The sequence below is a fragment of the Toxorhynchites rutilus genome, chromosome 3 (assembly GCF_029784135.1).
Source record: "Toxorhynchites rutilus septentrionalis strain SRP chromosome 3, ASM2978413v1, whole genome shotgun sequence".
NCBI classification, from domain to species: domain Eukaryota; kingdom Metazoa; phylum Arthropoda; class Insecta; order Diptera; family Culicidae; genus Toxorhynchites; species Toxorhynchites rutilus.
The window spans coordinates 217458504-217465515 of record NC_073746.1 but is presented as its reverse complement, the minus strand read 5'-3'; the positions used below and the strand labels follow the sequence as shown (position 1 = coordinate 217465515).

Genomic DNA, 7012 nt, shown 5'->3' with positions numbered 1-7012 from the left:
AATGATGAACCCTCCTCACAAACCCTCATTGATCAGGTCGAACATGTGTTTGTAGCGAAGTTCGCTTCGTTCGCTCTCGTTGAAGCCATCGCGCTCTTCTTCCGCCTCTCGCATGTGAGTACATCATATATTGGCGGAGTGAATCAACTTCGGAATGAACTTCGGTAGGTTTTCCACGTTTTATCTCCCACGCTTGCTCGCTCTCCCTCTCTCTCACTCACTTACTCACTCACTCAGTGGCACGAGGCGGTTCCTGTGTACACAGCTGGAAACCACTAAGCCGACCCTTGCGGAATAACAGCAATTCAGTCTACTGTAAGCAGTCGGGAAAATCGCATTGAATGGAAAAGCCTTTTATATCGGTATTTAATCTAGAGTCAGGAAAAAAGAAAAATAAAATCTACTGGGAGAAGCAGCAGCAAAAAAAAACAGTTTCAACTATTTTCACAGCGATTCGTGGTTTCCGTCGCTAGCAGTTCCAGCGTGGGATAGAATGGATGACAAGCTTTGTTTTCAACAACAAGATTCACTTTGTGATTGCTAGTAAACCATTCACCATCGAACGGAAAAACTCACCTTTACCAGCCGCAGTTCGTGTGTATGTTGTCATAGGTGCAATTTTTGTTACGTCCGTTCCTTTGCCGTTGAGTACATATCGGATAATTGTGTTGTATCGATTTTCTTGACGTTTGTTGAGTTTTCAATTGTTTCGTTCCGGCTTGACCGTTAAAAAACTCCAGCAAATACATATATCGGTGAAAATAGCATGAATGTTGTTGAGATTGGTAGTGTTTTATCGTGTTGTGGTTACAGAAAATGAAAATTACAGTTCGTCGTGGATAGTTGGCAAACAATGCACGATCAGTATCGGAAGAGTTATTTTCAGTGAAACATTTGAATCAGAATCTGGTTTTGTAAATAACAAACCGTGTTAATATACATTGTATAATCTGATATTAATGATAACAGTTTGTGTATAAACAAAAGTGCATATGAAGTAACCAAGAAAAAATAAAACCGACACAGCTTGAAGTGCATGTTTATTTGGGGAAAATTTTGCGAATATCCAAGTTTGAACGAAAACGTGTAAAAAAAAAGTTAAGCATCGCGAAGTAGTTTACAAACCGGTGACCATTTTTTTACGGAAGAAAACAAATATCTTAATAGGAAACGAATTAATTACAAAGCGTTAGATTTCTGTTGTTCATTTTATTCCCATCTACGTGACGCAAAAAGTTTTGCTCAAGAGAAAGCATAAAATAAATCAACAGCATAACCAATTACAGAAAAAGTAACAACCTGAAGCATAACAATTAAATTAAGAACAAACGAATGTGGTGAAAAAGTGTTCGAGCAAAAAGAAGAACATCAAACACAGTACGTGTATTACAACATATAGTAAAGCCTGGAAGCAACAGTTTCAATCTAAATATTTTCACCGTTGCTAATAAACCGACAGAAAGATCAGTTGAAACTCAGCGATTGCCACAGGAATTTCAATTTAAATCAGTGGTATCGTTCTCATTAGTGTTATTTCCAACCTGAACACTGCTGAATGCTTTCTGTCGTCAGTTCTGCTGGAAGATCAGAGCTTTACGCACACATTTGCCAGTTCTAGAAGAAGAAAAAATAAGTCGGAGGAAAAGCCAGCTATACTTGGACTTTGGTAAGCATAAGTGTATTTATTCATTTATTCTTTCGATGGGCAATGCCTCGTAATGCTCTGATAGAGAAACTAACGATGTAATGAAGGGGAATCGTGATCTAACGGGTACGATGTAAATCCATTCGATTTGCTATGTGCTTTTTATCGATTGCTCGATCCGTAATGGTTCAGCCGGGCCCCGGAACGATCCCGCGAGTACATATGATTGGGAGTGTAGAATGGTGCTCAGCTAATTACAGCGCGCGATTTCAAGGCTGATGGTTACTAAATTGCCTCCGAGATGAATAGATTATGAAATTACTCAATCAGCATTGCTCTATATTTAGTTTCCTTAAATTGCATCTATAGGTTTCTGTGTTTTTTGGAACAATAATAACAAAATTTCATCTAATTTGAGTTTCTACTTGCTTTCAATTTTTTTTTGTAATAATACCTACCTATTTATCGTTAGTATTGCGCACTAGGCAGATTGTCGTGGATGCAGTAAGTATAATATTTAAAGGCTGTGTGAAAATTGCATTGTCCTCAATCGGAGTTTTGAAGGTCCGTGATAGCGAGACATGTTTGCTTGTTTAGAAACTAAATGCATTATTAATGTAAAGCATGGCATGGCATGTATAGTCCAAAAATTTCTCATCTTTCGGGTAATTTACGAATTCCTTGCTTGATGGTGTCCTGGTCTTTTGAGGCATTCCAATTGTCAAGCCAAAATTTTATGTGTTTTTTTATGTATACACTCATTCTGAGCATTTTTATTCCACAACTGCCTTCAAGCGTATTAGTTGTAATCGGTAAACTTTGCCAATTCGATAACTTAGAGTGAAAAATGTAAATCGGATTCTACCAAATACCTTGTTTTTTTTTTTTACATAAGGCGAATATCATGCAATTTCATGTCTCACGAGTTGGCAGTACCATCTCAGATTGCAGTGAAACGTTGTGAGTGTAAAAATATTGGTCATTTAAGCAACTCTGCATACTTGAAATATCCAAAAATTAGATAGACTACTTTTTGAAAAGACCAACGTTTTTTTTCGTAAATTTTCACAACACTTAATAAATTTTAGTCAAAGAAGGAAATATGAGAAACTGTTTAAGTTTCCATGAAAAAATATATCGTAAACATAATTTTAAAATATTTACACTGATTTTTTTTCAAAAATTTTAATTTATTTACTTGAAAAACCATAACCAACAAATCAACAAATCATACATTGGATAGTGGCACTTTTACAGGAATCAGTTTTTCCAATAATATATTTTCATGGTTAATCAGAAAATAGTTATAACTAATCCTAATTCTGTTCAAAGTCAAGATAGAGATAAAGTAAAGGGTGTGTCACATCAAATTGCATCACGGAAAAAACGCTGTAGAAATTCGCCCAGTAGACCGATCCTTTTGAAAATTTTAGACAGTAAAATAAAAACTATTAAACAACTTTTGGCATTTTCTTTTTATTCATACTTCGAGCCAAAGCCCGTATGCTCGCACCTTCCTCTTTACCCCGTCCATAAGGTTCTGTACAACGTCAGGTTGTAGTTTTTTTTGAACAGAAATCCATTTTCTCTTGAAGTCTGCCTCCGATTTGACAACTTTTGGGTTCTTCCGGAGGGCCTGCTTCATAATCGCCCAATATTTCTCTATTGGGCGAAGCTCCGGCGCGTTGGGCGGGTTCATTTCCTTTGGCACGAAGGTGACCCCGTTGGCTTCGTACCACTCCAACACGTCCTTTGAATAGTGGCACGAAGCGAGATCCGGCCAGAAGATGGTCGGGCCCTCGTGCTGCTTCAATAGTGGTAGTAAGCGCTTCTGTAGGCACTCCTTAAGGTGAACCTGCCCGTTTACCGTGCCGGTCATCACGAAGGTGGCGCTCCGCTTTCCGCAAGAGCAGATCGCTTGCCACACCATGTACTTTTTGACAAACTTGGATAGTTTCTGCTTGGGAATCTCCTCCGGAACGCTGAATTTGTCCTCTGCGGAGAAGAACAACAGGCCCGGCAGCTGACGAAAGTCCGCTTTGACGTAGGTTTCGTCGTCCATTACCAGGCAATGCGGCTTCGTCAGCATTTCGGTGTACAGCTTCCGGCCTCACGTCTTCCCCACCATGTTTTGCCTTTCGTCGCGGTTAGGAGCCTTCTGAACCTTGTATGTACGCAGGCCCTCCCGCTGCTTGGTCCGCTGGACGAATGAACTTGACAAATTCAGCTTATTGGCGACATCCCGGACCGAACTTCTCGGATCACGTCTAAACTGCTTAACTACGCGCTTGTGATCTTTTTCACTGACGGAGCATCCATTTTTGCCGTTCTTCACCTTCCGGTCGATGGTTAGGTTCTCGAAGTATCGTTTTAGTACTCTGCTGACCGTGGATTGGACGATTCCCAGCATCTTACCGATGTCCCGATGTGACAACTCCGGATTCTCGAAATGAGTGCGCAGGATTAATTCACGACGCTCTTTTTCGTTCGACGACATTTTTCCAAATTCACGAAAAATTGACAGTGAAGCATGGCCAACGTGATCTATACACTCTTATCTGATTATAAGCGAAAGCTGAAGATATAATTCCTAGAAATTAATTTTCTACAGCGTTTTTTCCGTGATGCAATTTGATGTGACACACCCTTTATATTCGTAGTGTAATTGAAATTCATTTCTCTCAAAAACTTTTTTTTAAACTTTGAAAAAAAATGTATATGAATAGCACATACAATAACCAAGACATTTATAAAGAGAAGAGCATTTCTATAGGAGAACACTTTTTCAAACAACAACTTTTGCATGTTCATTGTTCATGTTAACATGATATTCGCCATTAATGCCTTTTTATATTGATGAATCGCTTTACCCACGATTTTTTTTACATACCGGAATCTCCATGACTCTTTCATGAAATGGGTTTGGGTGTAAGGAAAATGTTCTGTCAAAACATGTGGAGCCCAGTAACGAAATCATCCTTTTAAACAATTCGCTCTGCTACTGTAGATCGGTCAACATTTCATATAACTTTTTGTATTTACTTACTTACTTGCTTACCTTCAGGGAATATTTTTAATTTTTTAACTTTTTAATGTTGGACTCCATAGTTTTTGTTAACAATGTCAAAACATTGTTTTCAAATCGTCGTAAGCTTCCAACATTGAAGAAGAGTTTTTGATGCACTTTTGTTGGCAATAAAACTGTTTTTGGGTCGAACGATGAATTTTTTTCTGCCATGAAAAAGTTTGTGTTTATTTTGCTGGTATAGTCTCCATCTAGAGCTATACTCAACCTGCAGCCCGCGGGCCTCACGTGGCCAAACGGATTTTTCTGGTTGGGCCATCTGGTGTTGCTTCATTTTAAACAATTTTGTATGTGTAATAAAAACGAGAAACTAAGAAATCATTCTTCTTTTTGACGTAGGACTACGTCTTTCATTCATGGGGCCAAATCAAAAAAACACGACAAGTATTTATGAAATAGTAATAGCAAATACTACCTCCGCCCGTTTTGAATTTATTGAGTATAAACAAGCTATTCGCAATTCCACTGCATTCGCGCATCCACATTGATGTAAAATTTTAAAGCATCTATAACCCAAACCATTATCGTCATCATTCAAGTCACAGCCTCATTTTAGCTAGCAGACAGCAGACTCTTTCAATGCTGTTTTGCTCAATACAAAAGAAGAATGAAAGATTGATATGGCACACAGTGGTGCAATTTTGTTCGATGGAGGCACCACGTCGATTTTCATGTCGTGTAATGGAAATTTAAAAAAAAATAGCATTACGTTGGGGGTGCAACGATTTGAGCGTTAATACTCCAAATCGGTTGAATGAAGTGGTATGACATTACTGATTGACCCGAATTTTTTTCCATAGCTCAAAAACTGCATTGAAAACAAACTGTTGCAATCACAAAAATCTATAAGTATTGGCGAAATCTCAAAAATATATAAATATAAAAGTCCATCGAAGTCACGATTGGTCAGCGGTTGGTGCATGTCGTCGATCGGCCATGAAAGCACTATAAATATTTGGTTTGTTCTGGCCAACCTCAATTTTTGGATTGATTTCAATCATGATGATGTTTTGAATTATAAAGACTTTTTCAGACTCTCTCTCAGATTTTCTCAGTTCATTCTCCTTAAAAAAGGCCAATTTGGAAACTAAACTAAACTAAACTAAACTTGAAACGGCCAATTGAAAAGCTTTACTGTCGCTGATGATGAGAGTTGCGGTCTTCGGTGGAAAATTGAAGGTGAAAATTTGTTCCGCAGCGGTTGCTTTCGACGCCGCCATCCCACCATACATCCGATTTGGTTCGATATTTCTGTTACTGTTCTGAGTGGTTTTTGGAGTGTCGGAAATGTAATTTTGCTAAGAGATACTGAAAAACTACTTGGATATTCAGTAAGATCTTTGTTTCAGTGGCACTCTAGACAGCTAGCATTCAACAGTACATGTTAATTTTTAGAGTTAATTTGAAATTCGGCTCAAATTGGCCTTTAATTGCATTTAAGGTTGACGTCTAGATGACGCCTTTTGCAAAAATCTACTTAACTGTCACAAAAGACCATCTTTCAATGGAAAAAGACATGCCGAAATTTGACAGCAATCGGTGGATTGGTTCGTGAGTTACAGCATTGAGAGTGAAGCAACTTTTGTTATTGTGAAAAAAATGGAAAAATCACAAATCAATGAAAACGATGGCATCAACCGTATTCTCCAGATTTGGCCCCAGCGACTATTTTCTGTTCGCAGACACAGCATATCACGTTTTTTCTCCAAACAGTACACCCAAACAAGCGTGGGCAGAAAAAATATCATCTTCGACAGAAAAAAAAAAGCTTTTTCGTGTGCTGAAGGGTGAAATGAGCAAATAATTGTACTTTCTTCAAGAGCTTTAAAATGTTTGTAGGTAGGCTGACAGGTTTGTAGGCAGGCTGAACGTCAGCTTGGAATTGTACCCAAAAAAAGTCCAAACGATGTTAAGCAGGGATCGAACCAAGGCCGGTTGGAACGCAAAGCTGTATTATACGACTACATCCAAACTAGCGTTGGCAGAAAACAATTCATCTTCGGCAGAAAAAAATGCTTTTTGTGTGCTGAAGAGTGAAATAAACAAATAAAAGCACCTTTTTCAAAGGCTTTAAAATGTTTGTATGTATGGGGGTACACGTCTCCTTCTATCAGACTGAACGTCCGCTTGGGATTGTACGTGAATCTGTATTCTTTTCGCGACAGGGGCCGTGTATGTGGTAAAGTATGCGAAAAGGTTTAATGCGTGCTTATTTGCAATGTGTTTCTCGTTTCGCTCTCTCATATTGCTCTTATATTGCTATGGCATATATATTATACAAA

At 38.4% G+C, this 7012-nt stretch overlaps 1 protein-coding gene across 1 annotated transcript in view; it reads left to right on the top strand.

Moving 5' to 3' along the window:
• The first annotated feature begins 321 nt into the window (after positions 1 to 321).
• LOC129780014 (protein couch potato) overlaps positions 322 to 7012 on the top strand; it is a 310568-nt gene continuing 303877 nt past the window's right edge. The window contains exon 1 of the mRNA XM_055787853.1: positions 322 to 1666. The gene's annotated coding sequence lies outside the window, so the exon portion shown is untranslated. The remainder of the gene's footprint in view (positions 1667 to 7012) is intronic.